The following is a 22,263-nucleotide window of genomic DNA, read 5'->3' as shown; positions in this document are numbered from 1 at the left end:
GCCGCTCTTTAACTGAAGGTAGCTCGCCACGTTCTGAAGGTGGAAAATCGGCCGTAAGATGCCGAAATATGGTCCGACTGACCTGCAGTTGGTCTCCACAGGCGCCGCACTACTTCTTGGAGATGGTGGTGATCGTTTCGGGCCGGTACCAAAAGGTGGTCCGCCCGAAAAACCAAACATGCCTAGCCCGATGTGAGCGCAGCCGTTTCGAACGGCGTCTTCTTCTTCTTCCAAAGCGGAATGAAGCATGCGAGGAGTACCGTACAACAGACGACTGACGCCGGCGTCGTCTGCTTCTGCTAGCGCTGTTGCGCTGCTCGCTTGCGTTGGATATATATATATATTTATATATTCTTATTTATGGCTCAGAATTAGCTTGCACATGGACCCTTGAAGGTTGGCACTGCTGCATAGGCCGAGTGAAATCACGACACTGATCACACCAACTTGCTGCAAATAAAGAGCTTTATTATAACAGCATCGATGTTTGCATGATCTAAAATACACGTGAATAGTGTTTCAGAAGATATTCAGGTGCATAACATGCCTTTATGTTTTATGTGCAAAGCGTACACAACGACTACGTACAGTCTCGCCGCAGATGTCTGGTGAACACAAGCTGTCCGCCGCTGAATGAAGAAATACATCCGATCCCATAGAGCAGTCACACGCTTGTATCTTGCTAAAGTTCCTCCACATTTGTTTCTGAAGATGTCACACCACGTCGTTCACAATATCCAACGATTTGCATTTCGATTTCTGCATAAATACGTAGCTTTCACAAGGGCCAATTCCGTTGCGACTGTCCGTGTTCTGGTCCAGACTGCCTGCTCTCTCTCTCTTGCCGTTACCCGCCGTTACCCATTCGACAAGTTCTCACGATATAAAACTTTTCGGCGTTTCAGGTGAATTAAAAATATAAAAGAGAAATGTTTTGTGTACGTGCTGTCACGAATGAAATTTTACGTGATATCAATAGATCAGGTGATATCAATCAATCATGGTAACTATCTATTCTGGGATAGAGAACTGTGCGGAATATATATATATATATATATATATATATATATATATATATATATATATATATATATATATATATATATATATATATATATATATATATATATATATATGTCATTGATTACGAGAAAGCCTTTGATTCAGTCGACACCTCAGCAGTCATGGAGGCATTGCGGAATCAAGGTGTAGACGTGCCTTACGTAAAATACTGAAGCATATCTATAGCGGCTGCACAGCCACTGTAGTCTTCCATTAAGAACGCAACAAAATCCCAATAACGAAAGGCGTCAGGCAGGGAGAGACGAGCTCTCTAATGCTATTCACAGCGTGTTTACAGGAGGTATTCAGAGACCTATATTGGGAAGAATTTTGAATAAGAGTTAATTGAGGCTAACTTAGTAACTTGCGATTCGCTGATGATATTGCCTTGCTTAGTAACTCAAGGGACAAATTGCAGTGCATGCTCACTGACCTGGATGGGCAAAGCAGAAGGGTGGGTCTAAAAATTAATCTGAAGAAAACTAAATTAATGTTAAACAGTCTCGGAAGAGAAGAGCAGTTTACGATAGGTAAATAGGCACTGGAAGTGGTAAGGGAATACAGCAGGTTGCCATTATCCCTCAAGAGAAACGTGTATAACACCTGTGTCTTACAGGACTCACGTACGGGGCAGAAACCTGGAGGCATACGAAAAGGGTTCTACCTAAATTGAGCACTGCGCAATGAGCTATGGAAAGAAGAATGATAGAGGAACGTTAAGGGATACGAAAAGAGCAGATTGGGTGAGGGAACGAACGCGAGTTAATGACATCTTATTTGAAATCAAGAAACAGAAATGGGCACGGGCTGTACATGTAAGGAGGACATAAGATAACTCATAGTTATTAAGGGTTACGGAATGGATTCCAAGGGAAGGGAAGCGTATGAACGGGCGGCAGAACGTTAGGGTGGGCGGATGACACAAATAAGTTTGTAGGCATGACATGGCCGCATTTTTCTCATGACCGGGGTAGTTGGAGAAGTATGGGAGAGGCTTTTGCTCTGCAATGGGCGTAGCCAGGCTGATGATGATGATAACAGGTCATTCCACATTTGTCGGCGATCACAGCTGCGTTCCGCGAACTCTTTAGAAAAGAGGACGTCGCGAAGGTCTGCGAAGACCTATACCAAACTATTTTCAAAGCTTTTCTTGAGACCTTGGCAAAAGCTCCAGTTCAGGCTCACTGCGAGAAAGACTAGCCTATCACGCTATCTGTAGACGCCTGTCAAAACGGATTCGCCGCTTTGATCATTAAAAACGGTCAGCCACTAGCGCACTCATCGTGGTCTCTCTCGAAAACACAACATACTTATGCACAAATATAAAAATGCTAGCGGTCGTATATGGTTACGAGAAATTCCAGCACTACTGGTTCTGGTAGCCGGAGGTCGCAGTGGAATCTGATCACAAACCACTCGAGATAATCTGGAATAAACTACTGTGTCAGCACCCGCTTCGAATTCATTGCATGAGCCTCAAACTGCAAAGGTATCGCCTAGCAGTGAAATACAGGTCAGAAAAAGACCATTTGGTTTGAGACTTGTTATACCATTTTCCGAGTTTACCAATCCTGAGTGAATCCGCAGGAAAATTCTACAATACCATGGCGAATCTTCCGCTTTTAGGCAAGCGCCTGAATCAAGCTTTGCGAGAAACCGAACAACCGGCCATGCCTCAACTTCGCCAATAAAATTGAGGAGGCATTCCTTCCTGTGATGGCGGTCGACCAGCGCAGCTGTTATGGTGGTATCAGTTATATCGGTACAGAGTTTTGTTAGTATGCAACTGTACATCTAATTGTGTGCATGTCATTTACGTGAAATAAAAATGAATACATAATCACTTGTTGTCTTGTCTCTTTCTCTTTAGTTGCGCTTTCTTTTATCAGCCGTGGCCTTCCCATAGCCAGCGGTGGAGCGAAATGCTACAAAAATTCTCCTTGGTCGTCATATCAGGCGCGCACTACGTCGCCCACTTCGTCATACATACACAGAGCTTCCATGGAAGGGCTTTTACGACGCCCCTATAGAGACGCGGGTGTTGTCGACACAGCTGCGACGGAACGTCGTTTATGCGTAGGTGGCCGTTAAACAGAGCCTCGACGCAAGCGACGATGTGCGTTGACCGCGGCACAGTCGAAAAAATTGCACAAAACAAAGCACCTTTTTTCTAATTTACAAATGGCCATATTTCGTAGTTAATTAGCTGAATGAATTTTCGAAGGACTAGAGCTTTATTCTAGCAGACAAACATGGGGTTGTCCGTTTCCTTTCCTTAGAAGCCCATGTATTGACAACAGACGGAAATTCTACAATGTTTTCCGCTTCACTGCGAACTGTGTAATGTGAAAAGTTAATGAAACTCGGCCTAATGTTGGCGTCGTCTACGCGGGCACGCGTGACATAATTTGTGTCCGGAGAGTTTTCTTAAAACAAGAATTACGGCCGTTTTCTGTCACCATACTCCCTCCGTAGAGCCCATGTATTGACAACAGGCGGGAATTATGTATCGTTTACAACTTCAATGCGAACGAACTAATTTTGACAAGTAAATCAAACTTGGCGTATTGATGGAGTCGCCTTAGCGTCAAATTTCAGCACAATTATTTTTCCCAAGTACATAGATTAGATTGAAAGCTATAGAGCATTCGCAAGAGAATTGGCTTTGCAGCAAGGCCTTTACTATTCGCGCCACGATTTTCCGGAGAGTAGCCATAGACAGCTTCGCCGTAATACAAGCACAAGTTGGCCCGACAGGAAGCTGACGCCATTCGGCAGTTACGCAGCTACTTGGATTTACGGGATGAACTATGCACGGAACATCTCATTTTGTTGTAGCGCAAGCTGAACAAGGACAACAGAAAGGCACATCTGACACACACACTCTGGAGCGAGGATGCTCTACGAATTTATTGGGCTTATAACGTGTAGAACTACATCCATTAAGAAGTCGAGGACTGCCTTGGTGTTAAAAAGCGGTTCCTTACCAAGAAACATTGCTGGGTGAAGAGGTATGCAATGACGATATGCAAGAGGAAAATGTTTCTTTCTTTCAGGTTCGGCTTCGCGGCACTCCAAGAGGACGTGGAGCACGGTCAGCCTCTCACCACATCGACCACAGGTTGGCGGTTCGTTTCCAGTAAGAAGAAAATTGGGTGTACCAAATGTGTGCCCTATTCTGAGGCGGCAGAATAGGACATCTGTTTGCCGTGATTTTGATGGGAAGGGCCAAGAACCTAGCTGTGGCTTTATAACGTGCAGTTTATTGTTTATTTCTGCGTTCCACATGCGTTGCCAGTGTTGTCGCAGTTTCTTACGCAAGAAAGGCTTCAGATCTGTGACCAGGACAGCAACTGCAGAAGAAGTGTTTAGTGATGTGAGTGATGTGGCCGTGTTATCAGCCACTACATTGGCCTCCATACCTCTATGGCCAGGTACCCAGCATTTTATGATGTTCTGGTTAGATGAGTACGCTTTACACAATACCGAATACAGTTCATTGAATACGGGGTTTTTATGTTTGTACAGTGATATTAGGCTCTTCACGACGCTTAGAGAGTCTGTATAGATAGCTGCTTTTGGAAGTTTTGATCTTCTTATATGCTTCACAGCAGAGAGTAATGCGTAGGCCTCGGCCGTAAAGATGCTTGTTTCCGGATGCAGTACATCGGATTCCAAGAAGGATGGGCCGACGGCTGCATAGGATACCCCGGCATTTGTCTTCGAAGCGTCTGTGTAGTAGTCTGCGCAGGAGTGTTTGTACTGCAGTTCTAGGAAATGCATTCTGATTTCGGCCTCAGGAGCGTGCTTTGTAACTTTTATAAAGGATTTGTCACATTGTATAACCTGCCACTCCCAAGGAGGTAAGAGCTTGGTTAGGTGCATTAGGCGATGGTCGAGGAGTGGGACATGCATTTCATCGCTAAGCTCCTTCACACGCAGCGAGAAAGGCTGTCTTATGGAGGAGCGATTGCTAAAAAGTGTAGCGCATGTCATATCGGTAACGGTATGAAAACATGGATGTTCAGGATTGGAGCGTACTGTAAGGAAATATGTAAAGCTAATGCATGATATCTGTAGGTGGAGAGACCATTCATTCGATTCGGCATATAAGCTTTCAATCGGGCTTGTTCTGAAAGCGCCCGTGGCTAAGCGGATACCAAGACGGTGAACAGGGTCTAGCATCTTTAGCGCGCTCGGGGCGGCAGAGTTATATACTACAGCACCATAATCCAATCGAGACCGAATTAGGCTCGTGTATAGGCTCATTAAACACTTCCTGTCACTACCCCATGTAGTCTGGGATAGAAGTTTCATTAAGTTCATTGTTTTTAGACATCTTTCTTTCAAATATTTAATGTGTGGAATGAAAGTGAGTCTGTAGTCAAGTATGATACCTAGGAATTTGTGATCTTTGCTGATAGGTATTCGTTGTCCACACAGTTCTAAGAAAGAAGCCGGAACCAGGCCTCTCTTTCTTGTAAAAAGAACGCAAGAGCTTTTGTTAGGATTGATCTTAAATCCATTCTTGTCTGCCCACACTGAGACTTTGTTCAGGCCATGTTGTACCTGTCTATCGCAGACTGCGAGGTTACAAAATTTGAAAGCTATTTGAATATCGTCCACGTAGACAGAGTAAAAGATGGCGGGTGGTAATGAAGCACGGAGCGTGTTCATCTTCACGATAAAGAGCGTGCAGCTGAGCACGCCTCCTTGGGGTACGCCCGTTTCTTGCGTAAAAGGGCGTGAGAGTGCATTGCCGACTTTTACCCGGAAGGTACGATTTTACAGATAGCTTTCTATTATATTATGCATATTACCGTGGATGCCCATTTCTGACAAGTCTCTTAAGATTCCGTAACGCCACGTCGTATCGTACGCCTTCTCCATATCGAGGAATATGGATAAGAAGAATTGTTTGTGTACAAATGCGTCCCGGATATTTGCTTCTACACGTACAAGGTGGTCAGTTGTGGAGCGTCCTTCTCGGAAACCGCACTGATAAGGATCAAGCATTTTGTTCTGTTCAAGGAAAAAGATGAGTCGCCGATTTATCATTTTTTTGAACACCTCACAAATGCAACTTGTGAGGGCTATCGGGCGGTAACTCGTCACTGAGGAGGGGTCTTTTCCTTGTTTCAAAACAGGGACCACAATGGCTTCCTTCCACGCAATTGGAAGGTACCCTGCATCCCAGATGGTGTTGAAAAGTGTGAGTAGTGTGACTTGCGTATCATTGTGTAAATGTTTGAGCATTTCATACATGATTCTATCAGATCCTGGTGCGGAGCTCTTGCATGCGCTCAAGGCAGCTCTCAATTCGGCAATACTAAAAGGGCAGTTGTAAGGCTGATTTTCTCGATCTTTTGTTGTTAATGGCTTACGTTCTTCTGTTTGTTTGTATTTGAGAAAGGATTGTGTATAATTTGTTTGACTTGACACGCTCTCAAAATATTCCCCAAGTGAGTCTGCCTGGTCTTGCAGTGTATCGCCCTGTGCGTTTACCAGGGGGAGTGAATGTGTTTCCCGCTCTCTAATCCTATTAACTCTGTTCCAGGCTTTGGCCTCATCCCTAAACGAGTTAATACTCGATAAAAACTTGTGCCAGCTTTCTCTTCTGGCCTGTCGGCGGGTTCGCCTGCCTTGGGATTTTACTTTTGTAAAATTGATAAGATTCTCCGCAGTGGGGGAGGCACGCAGCAACCCCCACGCCTTGTTCTGATTCTTACGGGCGGTTCTACATTCGCTGTTCCACCACGGTACACGTCGTTTGCATGATAGACCACTCACTTCGGATATGCATTTTGATGCTGCATCTATTATGAATGATGTAAGATACTCCACAGCAGCATCAATTTCTAAAGAAGATATGTCGGCCCATGAGATGTTAGTGAGAGCTCGAAATTTCTCCCAGTCGGCTGTGTCTATCTTCCACCTAGGAGCTTGCGGAGGATATTCGTTTTCTTTAGATGTTCTTATCAGTATGGGGAAGTGGTCGCTCCTGTAAGGATTGTTCGTAACTTCCCATTCGAGTTCGGGCAGTATGGACGGGGAAACTATGCTAAGATCTATTGAAGAAAAGCTTCTGTTTGCTAGGGAGTAATATGTGGGTTCCCTCTTATTCAGCAAGCACGCACTTGAAGAAAAAAGGAACTGTTCAACAAGACGACCTCGCACGTCTGTACGAGAGTCGCCCCACAGGGAGCTGTGCGCATTGAAATCACCCAGAACAACATAAGGTTCTGGCAATTGATCTATGTAGGATTGAAATTCATGTTTCCTTAATTTGTAATGTGGAGGTATGTAAAGAGAGCTGATGGTGATGAGTTTGTTTAGGAGAACAGCTCGAACCGCCACTGCATCGAGAGGCGTTTGTAGCTGTAAAAGTTGACACGCAATGCTCTTATGGATAACAATGGCGACACCGCCCGATGATGCGACAGCATCATCGCGATCTTTGCGAAAAGTTATGTACTGTCGGAGAAAGTTTGTGTGTTTGGATTTTAAGTGTGTTTCCTGTAAACACAGCACTTTTGGATTGTGTTGGTGGATGATTTCCTGCACATCATCAAGGTTTCTAAGAAAACCTCTGACGTTCCACTGTATGATTTGTGTATCCATATTTAGAGTAAGTTGGTGCTGTGTGTACGGAAACGGAAAGATGCCTTAGACTACAGAGCTCTTTCGAGGCCCTGTAATCGGGGTTTTGCTCTTTCTCAAGCGTTCGAGTGAGCCTCGCCGCTCCTTCGGCGCTTGGTGCGCCTTGAGGGTAGATGTAGTGTCCATTGCCTCGTGTGAGGCGCCGGACACGTGCTCTTGCGAGCGAGAAGTAACTAGAGAGGGTCCCGCCTTGGGGGGCAAGACCCCTGCGCCCACCAGCCCGGAGGTCGATGGGGCTCCCTGAGGGATTTGGCTGCGCCGGCTGTTGTCAGCGCAGGAAGGGGCCGGGGAGGCCGGGGCAGCCTCAGCTGCGCCAACCTTCGGGGTCGATGATCCCTCATTCAGGTTTGACGGAGCAGCGCTAGCTGCAACTGCCGCGGGGGCAGATGGCGTAGCTGCCGACTCAGTGCCTGTGGGCCGGACAGCCGCCGGAGGCCGTTGTGACGCTGCCCCCTGACGCGCCACTTCGGCAAAGCTTTTCTTTGGCAAGTATGCTACCCGCCTGCGTGCCTCCCTGAATGATATGTTTTCCTCTACTTTGATTGTGACTATGTCTTTCTCTTTTTTCCAGGACGGGCACGACCGCGAGTATGCGGCGTGCTCGCCTTCACAGTTTACACAATGGAGAGTGTTCACGCAAGCTTCCGAAGTATGTTCGTGTGCACTGCACTTCGCACAGGTTTGACGGCCTCGGCAGCTCTGCGAACTGTGGCCGAAGCGTTGGCATTTGAAACATCTAAGCGGATTTGGCACATATGGCCCAACACGGAGCTTGATGTACCCGGCCTCTACAGACTCGGGCAGAATACTTGAGCCGAAAGTCAATATAAGGTGTTTGGTCTTGATTTCTTTGCTGTCACGCCTGATCTTAATTCTTTTAACGTTGATAACGTTCTGGTCACTGAAGCCCTTCAAGAGTTCATCCTCAGTGAGCTCCAGCAAGTCATCGTCCGAGACAACACCGCGGCTTGTGTTCATGGTACGGTGCGGGGATACTGTTACCTGGGTCTCCCCAAATGACACAAGTTTCGGCAGCTTCTCATACTGCTTCTGATTTTGGAGCTCCAAAAGGAGATCGCCACTTGACATTCTCGACACCTTATATCCTGTACCGAAAACTTCGGTCAAAGACTTGGAAACAAGGAACGGTGAAATGGATCGCACTAGTTTGTCTGGCTTTTCTGAGTGAATCACCTGGAATCGAGGAAAGTTGTGGACTTGTCGTCCGAAAAATTGAAAGAGGTCTTCGGTGCGCCCTCGTTACTGAGGGCGATCAGGAAGTTTGGGGAAAGAAGTTTCCATGAAAATGTATAAAAATTCGGCAACAGCGCCGACCGCCCACCACGGAGCCCAACGAGGGGACGCGGCAGAGCTTGCATGCAAGTCTGCACGACGCCAGCCGTACGTCGCCACTATAACCAAATATGGTGTACCCAAGATTGGATAGCCACACAGGGTTAACCCTTGCCGCCAAGAAGAAGGAAGTAAATAGAAGAGAGAAGAAGACAGGAAAGATGTAAAGTGAGAGATAAAGACGAAGGTTTGAGAAGAGGGAGACAGGAAAAGGCGACTACCGATTTCCCCCGGGTGGGTCAGTCCGGGGTTGCCGCCTACGTGAAGCAGAGGCCAAAGAGGCGTGTTGGCTCCGCCGGGGGGCCTTAAAGGTCCGAACACCCGGCATTGGCTCAACCCCCAGGTTCCCCCTTTCCCCGGACACGGCTAAGCCGCGCACGGCTACACGCGGGAGGGTCCAACCCTCGTGTGCTCGGGTCCGTGGTGTCGCAACACACCAAACGCCTGCTTGCGCAGACGCCCCTGCGGGGTGTTGACCTTGAGGCTTAATTAGCTGTACTCAGCTGCTCATGCAAACCTAGGTCAGCCTATGGCAAACATTGCAACGCTGCTCTGACCAAACCCCTCACGCATTGACCCGAGCGAACTTAAAGAAAGCTAAAGCCATTTACGCAGGCAAGTATATCAAAAGACAACTGACCGATCCAGTTTGTGCTAGCGTGATGCTAGCTGTAAGCTATAATTGTGAAATCAGTCGTATCATAAGAAGCCAGGAAACCCTGACACCAAGGGCAACATACGGGAAATTACTTGTGCTTAATAAATGAAATAAGGAAACGATAAATTCATGGAAATGAAAGTAGATGAAAAAAACAATATGCCGCAGGTGGGGAACGATGCCACAACCTTCGCATTACGCGTGCAAAATTTAATTATTCTGCGCGTTGTAAAGTTACTCATTGGGCCATCCAAGGACTGGTTCTCGTTCTTTCGGAGTCGGCTGTTCTCTGTTCCGGTAATTGATTTTCCAAAGTTGACCCAGCTGCATCTTTACAAGAAGTTAAATAAATGATTATGTCGTTGACTTACCCGTCAAGAGAGAAGGGCACATGAATGATTTAGATAAGAATCTGATTTTTTTCGTTTTTGTAGCACGAAGGAAGAGACCGCCAGGGGGCCGAGGAACACAGTCGTACCTCACATGGGCTCCTGCTTTTCTCGCTATTTTGTGTGGAACATTGCCTGGAAACACAGCGAATTTGGGAACCTCGGATTCCAGAAGTTGCAAGGCATCGTTTGACACCAGCCACGAGGCAGTGAGTAGACCTTTACTCGAATAATCGAACCCTGAACATTCTGTGACCGTGCGCTCCAAGATAACCCTAACGCCGGGGCACCCGTTGCACGAGCGGGAGACCAGCGGCTCGCGCCTGCAGGCCCGCGGTGCACGAGCACGGCGCTCTCGCAGTAGGAGTGAATCACGCAGAACCAGCAACTGAGGCGAAGCGCGCCCGCTTTTCTGGAAACAGATGGCGAACGCTTTAGAAGAGCCGACAACGGCGCGAATGGAGGTGACCGGGGCTAACTCCGACACCATACCACAGTGGACATACGACGCGAACAGCGGCAAAACGATGGGTAAAGCCCACATCGAGTGGCTACAAGTTTCTCGTAAAGGCAGATCAGCAAAAGAAGACAATAAATCTGCCGAGGAAAGAGCCATAGAAGTCCTGAAACCAGACGCCAAACCTCAAGCACAAGCTCTGCCGCAGCGTCAACGCATTCTGAGGATGCGACCCTTCCCTACTGATGACTTCAAAATCGTCTTCCGCCCTCAAGCAGGACTTGACCTCTCGAAGCACACACTCATCGCAGTGACACATGCCATCGGAAGATCCAGCGGTTTGGTCCAGCAAGACTTTCACGATAATGTCCGTGTACAAGTGCAGAAACTAGAGAATGTGATCATCGCGAGCACGGCAAGTACGGAACGAGCTTCCAAATTGCAGCACATCAACACCATACAACTCGGCGGAACCGTCTATCAAGTAAATCCCCACATTCGACACCCCGACGATGTGTGCCGCGGAGTGATATACGGCCTCGAACCGGGTACAAGTCCCGCGGAGATAGCTGCCGGCCTTCGAGTGGACTCAAGATACACGGTTCTCGGCGCGCGCATGCTAGGATCTTCAACAGCCGCGGTTATCACCTTCGACGGACAGCACGTCCCTTATTACGTAACGTACCAGAGCGGTGACTACAGATGCAAGCCCTACCGAAAATCCGTCCAATACTGCAGAACCTGCGGCGCCATCGGACACCGACAGGATATATGTCCTCAGCCGAGAGCCAACTTCTGCTACACATGCGGGCGCGATGGAGTCACGGAAGGACACGATTGTCACCCGAAGTGCAAGATTTGCGGCGGAGACCACGAAACGGCAGGCAAGGAATGTAAGAAGAAGCTCCGTAACAACCCGCCTCCCTACCAAGTAAGAAGACAGCAGCTTGACAACGCTCGCGCCCGAGAGAATCACTGGAGCTCGAGCACCGAAGACTTCCCCGCGCTCGTTACCACCTCGGACAGCTCACGGGGGCCCTCGCCTCGACAAAGACCTAGCCGGAGCCGCTCTCGCTCTATCCTAAGATCGGGCTCTACATCCCGCTCTCGGTCACGGTCTCGCTCCGTTAGGCGAATCACGTCGCCGCGGCGAACGGAAGCAGCGCCTCGAATTCCTCACGCAACCCGAGCAGTTCGGGCGAGACAGCGACGATACGGACTCTCGAACATAAAGTACAGAATCTACAGAGGACGATACGACAGCATCCGGTAGCCGAGTGCAACACACCAGAACTCGAGGAAAAAGTAGCGAAGAGAGCAGAAGAAAGCGTACTAAAACAGGTAGAAGCTAGAATAATGAAGCGGGTAGACGAACGGCTGCAAGCACATGAAGCGAAGATTCTTGACCTTGTTGAACGACGCCTTCAAGTCTTCGAGGAAACCCTCACTACAAAACTTCTCGCATCAGCAGACAGAACCATACAGACAGTGGTAACTAAAATCATGGAAAAGGTAGAGCCACTAACCCGTACGGTCACCACACTCGACGCCAAACTGGATGGCTTCATGGCACAACAACACAACTTCATGACATATGCTTACAAGAATTTCGTGACTCATGAACATCTGGCGGAGCAGTTAGGAACCAAACGCAAAGGACGAAAGACAGCACGAGTGGAATCCGCAGAGGATTCTAGCTCGACAACACCAAACCACCTACTCCAGGTGGAGGACAACTACCAACATGGCGGCTCCCCAACGTAGACATACCGAGCAGCTTCCCACCCTCCGCATTTGGCACTGGAATTGCAGATCCTATAGACCCCGCTCAGCCGACCTGCAAGAATATCTCAAAGCAAACAATCCGGACATGATCGCGCTACAGGAAACCAACACCATGAAAATAATAAAGCTCCCCGGCTACAACACTATGGCACAGACTGCCCGCACCGCAATTCTTGTCAAGAAGACACTAACCGCACAGCCTCATGAAATTGAAGACACTGAAATCGAACACACCATAGTGGAGGTGTTGCCGACTCGCAAGAATCAACAGAGCCTATACCTGGCCAATCTCTACAGCCCGCCGCGGGAGCAGCTACTCTACTATGACCGCTTCGTCCGGGACCTTCGCAAGAACGTAAACGGCAACCGGCTGGTTGTAGTAGGGGACTTTAACGCCCCACACGCGGCCTGGGGCTACCCCAATACCACCAAGAAAGGGGCACGAGTTCACGAAGCCGCACAGCAGCACGGTCTTACGTTATGGAATGACCTGCTCCAACCCACCCGAGTGGGCAACAGCGTGTCGAGGGACACCAATCCTGGTCTCACGTTCACTCGAGACGTGCGAAAGGCCACGTGGACCCGACTCCCGGACACGCTAGGGAGCGATCACCACATAATTCAAATCGAGGTTGAACAATCCCACCGCGCGCCCAAGACAGGAAAGGCAGGACTCACTGACTGGAACGCGTATAGGAATGAGCTTGACAACGATTCGGACATCAAAGACACTGAAACATGGCTGAACGGTATCGTAGGGGCGGCTGACGGCCACACCAGGACGATTCAACTGGACGAGGACAACCCGGCGGTCGATAACCACCTACTGCACTTATGGGAGGCTCGGCGATCGCTCCTCAAACGATGGCGACGCCAAAAGCTCAACCGCAAGCTGCAGCGCCGAATTGCCCTATTAAGCATGCAGGCACAGGAGTACGCTGAACAGCTAGCGAGCCATAACTGGCGATCCTTCTGCGACCAACTTCAAGGGACCCTCAGCACAAAGAAGACTTGGCATATACTTCGAGCCCTGGTCGACGACACCCACACCAAAACCCAACAAAGACATACAATTCACCGACTAATCCACAACTATGGCGGCACAGAGGATCAGCTACTCCAAGAACTTCAGACGAAGCTACACGGCTCAGCTAACCCTCAAACCACTGCCACCAACCTTTCCACCCCCACGGAATACCAAGGAGCGCCGAACGAAGAGCTAGATCGGCCTTTCACACAGGCAGAGTTACAAGCGGCCCTCTCTAGGCTAACACGCAATACGAGCCCGGGCAAAGACAGAGTCACCAACAAGCACCTTCGACAGCTACCTCCTCGGGCGCTGACGGCTCTCCTTCGGTACTATAACGACTGCTGGATAAAGGGCGAGCTACCAACAGCCTGGAAACACTCGGAGGTAACCATGGTACCCAAGCCAAACAAACCCATCTCCATCGCAAATCTCCGCCCCATCTCACTTACATCCTGCACCGGGAAACTGCTTGAACACATGGTCAACGAGCGGCTCACCACACATCTGGAGGAAAACGACCGCTATCCACACACCATGTTCGGCTTCCGCCAGATGCTCTCCACGCAGGACGTCCTCTTCCAGCTAAAGGAAGATATTCTTGACCATTTGAGCAAACACAGCAAGTCTTCCATTCTAGCTCTAGACGTAAAGCCTTTGATAACGTGAGTCATGAAGCCATTCTCCGTAACCTAGAAGATATCGGCTGCGGTGCTAAAACATACGCCTACATGCGCGCTTTCCTCACCAACCGTACGGCCACGGTGGGGATTGCCAACCTCCGGAGCAAGGCATTTCACCTACCTAACAGGGGTACGCCACAAGGTTCGGTAGTCTCGCCACTCCTCTTCAACGTGGCCCTCCTCCAACTTCCCCGCCTCCTAGACACCGTCCCAGGGATATTCCATGCTCTATATGCAGATGACATCACACTGTGCACGAGAGGCGCACAGTGGTTCAACAGGAGGCCCGTCTTCAGGAGGCGGTCAACATCATCGAACGGTACCTCAACACCTGCGGCCTCCACTGTGCCCCAGATAAATCCGAGCTGTTAGTACTCGGGGCACGCACTCGGGGCCGGCGCCCAAGCCACGACGCACCGGATCCACAAGTCCTTCTTCAGGGAGTCCCGATACCGAAGGTCGACTCACTTCGAATTCTCGGAGTCCATATACACAAGGACGGGTCCGGCTGCGCCACACTCCCTAGGCTACACAACACCGTGGCACAGCTTACTCATCTGATACGACGGGTGGCCAATCGCCGCAATGGCCTCAAAGAGCACGACACCTTGCAAATGGCACAGGCCCTCCTTTACAGCCGCATTACATACGGAACTCCTTACCTCAACCTGAAGACAGCCGAGAAACAAAAGCTAAACCTCCTAATACGAAAGGCCACGAAGCTCGCCCTAGGACTGCCGACAACCGCCTCCACTGACCGATTGCTTCGCATGGGAGTTCACAACTCCTGGGAAGAACTCGCGGAAGCGCACCTCATCAACCAGATCGAGAGACTCAAGCTAACAACCACAGGCCGAGCAGTCCTCCGACGCACAGGATACGTAACCAACCCAGAACACGATGGCGAATGTAAAGAAAAGGTCACGTCGAAGATCCGAGAATGTCTACAAGTTCTTCAGATACCTCGAAACATGCATCCAGAACACCATCGAGGCAGACGGCTCGCCAGAGTAAACGCCATCAGACGCAAGCACCATAACAACCCGCAGGCGCGCTACGTGGACGCAGCCAAGTATCCGGGCCGAAATGCCTTCGCCATCAGCGTCACAGACCACAAGGGTACGACACTGGCGTTGGCGACCATTCTCGCCAAACGAGCCGACACAGCTGAGGAGGCCGCTATAGCACTCGCCACCCATACAAGCGAGCATGCCATAGTGGTCTTCACCGACTCTCAAACAGCGGCACGTAACTACATGAAGGGCAGGATCTCTACAAAAGCGATCAAGATACTGAAACGTGGCGACACTCCTCCCCCCTACACCTGCATCATGTGGGTTCCGGGACACGAGGGACTCGAGGGGAATGAAGCGGCACACACCGCGGCCCGCGCAAGCGTCCACCCGGCCTCCCCGCACGAGATTCTAGGCTTGTCCCACCCACCCAAATCAGCGGAGGAAACGGCAACAATACCGCTAACTTATCAAGCACTACTGCAGCACTATCGCCTTGGACGCAGGGTATACCCTCCACCACATCCAAAACTAACGAGAAACGAAGGCACTGACTACAGGCGACTCCAGAGCAATACCTTTACCCATGGAAGCTTACTGCATCATTTCCACCCGACGCTATACAGCTACACCTGTCCACACTGCAACGTGCCAGACAGCCTGGCGCACCTCCTACTGCAATGCAAGAAAACCCGAGAAACTACCACAGCGGCAGAACTAGTAGCCCCAGCAGACGCAGACCCAAACCTCCTCGCTGAAAGGTGGGAGGCTGCGATCTCCAAGCCTGACCTGGTCGACCAGCGCGAACTCGGCGCCCGGGCCCGGAGGGCGATCCAAGCCAGAGGGTTCCTGGAATAAGGGACCCTCCCACCTTGAGTGACAAGTCACTGATTCAAATAAAGGTTTCGTTCTCTCTCTCTCTCTGTAGCACGAAAATTAGAAGCGATAAGCGAACAAATTTAAACCGCTAGGCGCGGTATCATTAGCACTACCTATGCCTAAATTATTTCCACCACCCACACAAGCCGGCACAGCTAGCCATGTGCAAGTAGTGCGAACGTTCAACCTTTAAGCACCAGTGTCCAGGGCCTTCAGGCTACTCAACTTTCATTCGCGATTGAGGTTAATCCGAATCAAACATTTATATCCTATCTGGGTTAAGGACAGACAAACTCAATTGCGATTCATAAATTGCCGTTTAGTAGCACTCGTTCAGAATTTATTGCTATTTAGATCAATGTAATTCGCTAAGTAAAGTGCCCCTTTGACAGCGGTATGAATAGCCTCCACGGATTAGTGCACTCGCCAGCCTTGGTGACGAACGAAGCGCGAATTGCACTTTAGCCGCAGCCAGTGATCGTTCTAGCTGTTTCAGCTCGTCTTCCGATTTTAAGCAGACGGACCAAATGTCATCGTCATGTTATTAGTCGTGCAAGTGCTTTGTTAGGATGGGTGCCTGAAGATCAAAAGTATAGCTCATTCTTGACACGCTAGTGTCATTTGCTCTAAGTTAATAAACAAACAACGCGCATGGAGCAAAGAAAACGAGCCAGCGTGGGAACACGCGCCCGGGAAACACTGATCTGAAGCAAGTTAGACGAAAAGAAAAGAAAAGCTGCCACGCATGTGATGTGTGACGTTGCTGAAGTTGGCGGCGCACAAGCCCTTCCCTAGACGAGTGAGTTGTGAAAACAGCTTCTTCCCCTTGCAAAGCAGAACAATGGGTGGGTTTCACAGGAGTGAGTGCAACTTTCGTTAACGATCCACAATTTGACCTTTTCAGCAACTTCTGAACATAAAAGGCTGCTCCAGTAATAAGTTGATGCATCTATGACTGTTTCAAATCACAGTGATGATGATGATGACGATAATTATTTATTGGCTTCCCCTGTGAAGAGGCCCAATAACAAATATCCACCTAGCCTGCTTGAATTATTCAGGTATGCTCGACATGCTTTTCATTGTAGCATTTTACAGCGAAGCTGTTTATGGCTAGGCTTCCGTGCAGTTTTGTTCTGCGTGGGAAAAGAACGTGGGCCCATCGCTGAGGTAGTGAAATAATTGGCCGACAGCGGAGGAGGTGAAACAAGCTTGAAGCACTCCGCCAAGTTGCACAAATAAGTTCTTGGGTCCCAATAAATATCTTGGGTCCTAATAGAACCGGTATCAGATATTAATATGGTAAGAAAAGATACAATTTGACACGCGTCGGCCATGTCTATGATTGCGTCCACCTCTCTTTGTCGGCGTTCCAAGCGGTTGCGTATCTACTTTCCTTCCGCTCTCCCGTAGTGGCGGTCCCGGTCGAAACGTCGCGTATGTCTAGTTTTCTCCAGCTACTCTGGACGGAGGTCCCATCGTCCATGCCAACGCGCACAAAAAAGCAGAGTAAATGAGTTCATACCTTTGTTCGAAATTTCGTGTCACCTATGTGTCGTGTGCTAAGCAGCTTCGTTGGTAATCCACCTTCACAGAGTGCAATGGATCACAAGCGGATCCGTTCGTATCAATCTCTTTCCTCCTTTTTTTCACCAATAATGTACACGTAACGTACTTATCTCGATTACTGACGGCTTGATACTTCCGTCCACTTTAAGTCCAAGCGCTTCTCGAAAAGGTTCATTACCTACGGTTCTTACTCGCTGAATTCCTTCGGATTCAATTGGGATATGCTCAGTGGTATCCGGAATTTTGCATATGTGTGCTGCCGCTACAGCAGGCACATGTCTCATTTTCTTGCGAATATTTGCTACAGTACGTTTTTATCCTTAGCTAGGCAGCCAGCTCCAGGCTGAAATAGCAAGGCACTGCCTTTTTGTTTTACAGATTTTTCCTGCTTGTTTCTTTCATCCCATTGTAAATATCCATGGTTTTATTACAGCGAATCTGTATACCTCTACCGCCCAAGGAAATTTTCGTGTCGTAAGCAAAAAGCTCCTCGTATCTGGGCCGATCACGGAGATAGTGAAATATCGGCCCGACCCACGGCGGAGGTGAAGCAGGCGTCAAGCACTCCCCATACGTGGGCCCATCCCGAAGATAAAGCAATACTGGCCCTACCCGAGGCGGAGTTGACGCAGGCGTTAAGAACTCCCCATACGTGGACCGATCCCGAAGGAAGTACAATACCGGGCCGAGCCGCGGCGGAGGCGAAGCAGGCGTTAAGCACTCCCCATATGTGGGCCGATCCCGAAAATAGTGCAGTACCGGCCCCGCCCACGGCGGAGGTGAAGCATGCGTTAAGCACTCCCCATACGTGGACCGATCCCGAAGATAGTGCAGTACCGGCCCGACTCGTGGCGGAGATGCAGTTCGCCATTAAGGGGTCCACATACACAGCTTCGCTCGTCATCCTTCTTCACAGAGTGGAAGGGCAATGAGTTTTTTGTTTCCATAGTGATAGTAGTGCTATCTGCTAGCAGTGATGAAGAAAATTATTTGTGGCTGATCCCTTTATAACGGGCGGGCTGCTTTAAAGCGCCCTTACCGTATAAATATATACATGGCGATAAAGAAGGCGGAAAATATAAGAGGGGAGGAGTCCCAACCCCCGCTCCTTTGTACACACAGCTCGACCTGGTGCACAGACATTGACTTGCAGACACTGAATTTCATCTCTTCCCTTCAGAGTTGGCCACTCTGTGCCGTTCCCAAGTCATACGCCACCACTGTGCCAGCCTGGCCTTCGTTACGCGCATTGCGATAGACACCACCACAGCCGGTTCCCGCACTCCGTTTTCGTTTCGAAACCCAAATGCTGGCGGAAGTGTGGTGCCCTCGGTTTGTCGTGGGGACAAACTGGCGCCCTGGAGGACTAGGTGTTCCAAGTAATCCTCCTCGATGCCAGATGTCTGACATATGGAGTCAGCGGAAGAGCCGAAGTGGGGCGGGTACCACGGTGGAAGAACAGATACGGTGTCTGAACGAGGCTGCCGTGCCCACGATTTTTTCAGTCGTGGGTTACGTGTCTCTCGGCACATGGCGCGGATCATTGGCGGGTCAAGTACTGTTTGCGTTGAATGGGAAGGGATGAGGAGAGATAGGACAGTTAATATAACCAAAGGGCTGAGACAGGGGTGACCAGTAACCCAGCCGCTCTTCATGGTGTACTTGATATTGATGGAAAGGGCGCTAGAAGGAAGTGATATTGGGTTTAGCCTCTCACACAAGCAGGCGGGCACTATAGTAGAACCTTTGCTAAGAAGCAAAGTGACATGTAACGTCTGGCTGATATCTCTGAACTAGAAGGTGAACATTTAGGATTAACATTTAGCGTTGAGAGACAGGTTTCATGCTATTCAATGAAAACAGTGAACAGACAAGTGTGTGGGCATGGAGGTATGCGCCGGCGCCATTCCGCGTAGATTCACATGTTCTCTCGTTCCTAATGGTTCCTATGCGCGTCCCCCTTTCCATTCGCGACGGTTATCGGCAGTAGCGCCCCACTCCAACGCCTTGACAAGAGAAAGCCGGAGCGCTCGGCGAGTGACGTCACCGAGAAGAGGCCGGCGGCGTGTACGGGGATACGGGTTGAATGAAGGGATCGCGCCCTTATTGGCAACGTTAACCAGAACGCACTTATTGGTTTTTAGACATAGTTCAGCAGATAGCCCGCAGAGAACAGAGGTTGTTCCAATATTATTTTTTAATGCAATAGTATTTACGCGCTGCATTATTAAAAGCCCGTCCATAAATAATCAAACGGTTCAATCTTAGGAATGAGAACAAATTTCGGGTAAATGATGACAGGGAGCATGGGTTATACTGAAAAGTCACAGTGCTGGCCTCTTTTTCAGGATAGCCTCTCTGCCTTGATTTATCGTCGGCGTCAAAAAGTTTACCGTTCATGTGACCACAAACGTTCTTCAACAAAATGTTTCCACTGCACCATAACACATATCACATGACAACTTCACTGGTGTGCCCTTCTTCACATTCGGGACACATATATTTATTCCAGTCTAGATTATGCTCTAAACGAATAATTTCGCTTTCGAGTCCACATATTTACAACACCTAAAATGAGTTTAGCAATGGAGATACAAAATGTTCATGCAACTATTTACAAAGAAACAGCTGCCTTATTCCACTGAATTCCAGCTTTTCTCTTCATTGCCTTAGCATTGGCGCCCAATATTCTGTCATTGATCTTGCGGAAACATTAACGCCTGATTTTTCGGTCCCTATTTCTAATTGCTGCAGCAATTGGGCACGCAACACTTATTAGGCATGTCCTGGCATGAACGTAATCCACATCCCGCGGCAGTGAAGGCGTGCAGGACACACAACCGCAATCGCAGCACAAGCACAGAGAATACATGCACGGCTAACGTCTAGAAAAAAAAATGCGCTCGGAAGCATGTCGCAACATGCGAGGACTTTTCTAACCCGAAACTATCCAATGAAGAGCAAGGTTCCCGGAACTAATCGAATTGTTATCGCTGTCCTCGCCCACTCGGTCTTCCGCGTCTCATTTTCAACACAGCTGCGCCGCTCGTAGCTTCGTATCACGCTGCACGGAACTTCAGTGTGGGCCTCTTTTAGCTGACGTAGCTCAAGGGGAGAGGGTACAGTGAGAAGACCTTACGTTCTCTAGAGGGCACTGCCCACTCGCGACCGTATGCGGCAGGGGGCGCTTACGTCGTGGCGCAGTCGCACGAGATACTTACAGGCACTTTCGAATATATGTGGCTATGCAGGGACAAACCGAGTCCTGAAGTTTAGCGCAGAGAAATTGGGAGTCATTAGGTGGCGTCAATTCAACAGCGTCATACCCACAGTCAAGCAATAGGAATAGCTCGGCGTTTCCATTCGGCGGGCCCGTGTTAACTTGGTAGGTCAAACCACATCAACCACAAATCAATGCGGTAAATGTAAAAGAAAAATGTGGTATAGTAGCCAGTGATTCAGTGAATCAGAATGTGTTAACTCTCGAATGGAAGCTCTGCGAAATGCACAAGTGGCGGTCACTTGCAGGGAGCGCTTTGTTCTATTTTCTGTATTGTGAGCAATAGAAAAACTAAGTCAAGAGGATAATTAGCACAGAGCACTTTGCACGCCCATTCCTTTCCTTTATTAACGCTTTCACCGCAAAGTTCGTTTCTGCATGGGCAGGTATGCAGTCCTCGGGAAGCTTTAGCTATGAAGGAGCAACATGTGCATAATTACTTAATTTGCGCCATACGAGAAGCCGTGTCATAGGCGATATATGTTGTACAGTAAAGGATGCAGCAACAGCTAGCTTTTACAAAGAAAAAAATGGCGAAGAAGGGAAAAGGAGGTGACAACGTTGTAAATTCCGAGCAATCACAACCACATCGCGTTATAGACATCTTAAGTATTCATAAAGTGCTTCAGCGTTGCATCTCGCGACTTGCATATAGAAAATTAAAGCTAGCGTCAGGTGGCACCCGTCTTGTCTAAAGTTAATTCATTAAGATCTTCACACTGAATTTAGAGCGCCACGAAGCTTTACAACGAATACATCATAGGTCCTCAGAGAATACATCATTTAAATCCTCAGAGAGAGAGAGAGAGAGAGCCCGTGATTTATAATGTCTGTCCAGACACGAAATAAAAGAGTGCCTATGTAGTACATGGCTACCGACGACATCGCTTTCGATGTTGCGCACAAAACTGTATGTGTACTGCACACATGAAGGTGAGTCGTTCGACTCCACGTGAACGTCCTATCGCAGTCCATCGGAAGTGCCCGACTCTCACCCAAAGAATTTGCACTTCATCTTGGGGTTCATCTGGGACTCGGGCGGGCAATGAAATGCCCGGGCGAAGGCCTCCGAACTGCGCACCGCCTTGTTGCAGTCCACTGTGTGCGGACCCACGGCATCGGGTCGCGTGCAAGTCATGTAGCATAGCGTCATGAAGAACACCTGGTCTCCCGAAAAGCCCCCCACGATTCCCTGAAGAGCTTCGTCTCCCCTGTCGCTGACTGCGCGGCGGTACGCCGCGTAGGCAACCTCGAGAGCGGGGATCTCGGGAAAGATGCTGGCCCTCGCGCCAAAGATGCTGGCCCTCGCGCCGGTTATGCTCTGGGTGTTGTCTCCGCCACTGGCGGCGTGGCCGTCAAGCGCTGCTAGGCAGCTGTCTCTCTCCTCGAAGGCCTTCGCGGAAGAGCTGCAGGTGATTGAAGATATTGAAACGATACATCATGGCAGA

At 49.2% G+C, this 22,263-nt stretch overlaps 1 protein-coding gene across 3 annotated transcripts in view; it reads right to left on the bottom strand.

Annotated features, from left to right (window-relative positions):
- Positions 1-22,263, bottom strand: part of LOC139046755 (membrane metallo-endopeptidase-like 1) — a 74,898-nt gene that overhangs the window by 11,044 nt on the left and 41,591 nt on the right. For 2 of the 3 annotated variants that reach the window (XM_070533642.1, XM_070533643.1), the window contains exon 3: positions 21,175-22,221. The gene's annotated coding sequence lies outside the window, so the exon portion shown is untranslated. Of the gene's footprint in view, positions 1-21,174; positions 22,222-22,263 lie in introns of those variants that run through there. The other variant, XR_011512034.1, reaches the window with a different exon arrangement.

Source organism: Dermacentor albipictus, chromosome 2 (genome assembly GCF_038994185.2).
Source record: "Dermacentor albipictus isolate Rhodes 1998 colony chromosome 2, USDA_Dalb.pri_finalv2, whole genome shotgun sequence".
NCBI classification, from domain to species: Eukaryota; Metazoa; Arthropoda; class Arachnida; order Ixodida; family Ixodidae; genus Dermacentor; species Dermacentor albipictus.
Note: the sequence above shows the minus strand (reverse complement) of the source record. Positions and strands in the feature narration are given on the sequence as shown.